The sequence below is a fragment of the Morone saxatilis genome, unplaced genomic scaffold (assembly GCF_004916995.1).
Source record: "Morone saxatilis isolate NCDOM2014 unplaced genomic scaffold, NCSU_SB_2.0 Contig5, whole genome shotgun sequence".
NCBI lineage: Eukaryota > Metazoa > Chordata > Actinopteri > Moronidae > Morone > Morone saxatilis.
Window position 1 is genome coordinate 15,768,537 of NW_023340095.1, and position 734 is coordinate 15,769,270.

Genomic DNA, 734 nt, shown 5'->3' on the forward strand with positions numbered 1-734 from the left:
ATTTGGTGACAACATATTTTAGTGATAAAATGTGCAGAGTCAAAACAAATGAACTGGACTTCCAGATTTATAATCTCCAAAATTATTTGTATTAGTAACTCCTGAAGTAAGTTTGTATATGACCTTGTTGTGACCTTGTTATGGCCACTGATACTATGGGTGGATTAAAAAAAAAAACTGGGTCAGTCACAGTACGTGCACACACGGTAAACCCACACATGTGATTTGAATTATTCCTGTTAAGACCAGCAGATTTAGTGGCATCTAGTAGTGAAGTTACTAACTAACTGAACACATTTAAGATTCTGTTGCATTAAATGTAGCAGAGCTCCTGTTTGACCTCACTTTGACAGAGCCTTAATTAGTATCCTAGTATTTCACCTGAAAATGGCTGCTATGAAATCTCAATCTCCTGGACATACATACATACATACATACATTACACATGTATACTTCTTAATAGTATTGTACGTTTAAAAATATATAGCATTATATTGGAATGTGGAATGTGGAATATCCTTACTCAAGTACTATACTTAAGTACAATTTGAAGACACTTCTACTTTACTTGAATATTTCATTTTTTGTGCTACTTTATAGCCTATTCCACTACATTTCACAGGGAAATATTGTTCTTTTTTCTCTACTACATTTACTTTACATACAAAACATATAATCAGGTTATACAATACAATGCTTTACTCTAGAACAGTGTATAAATAGTTAATCAGAAT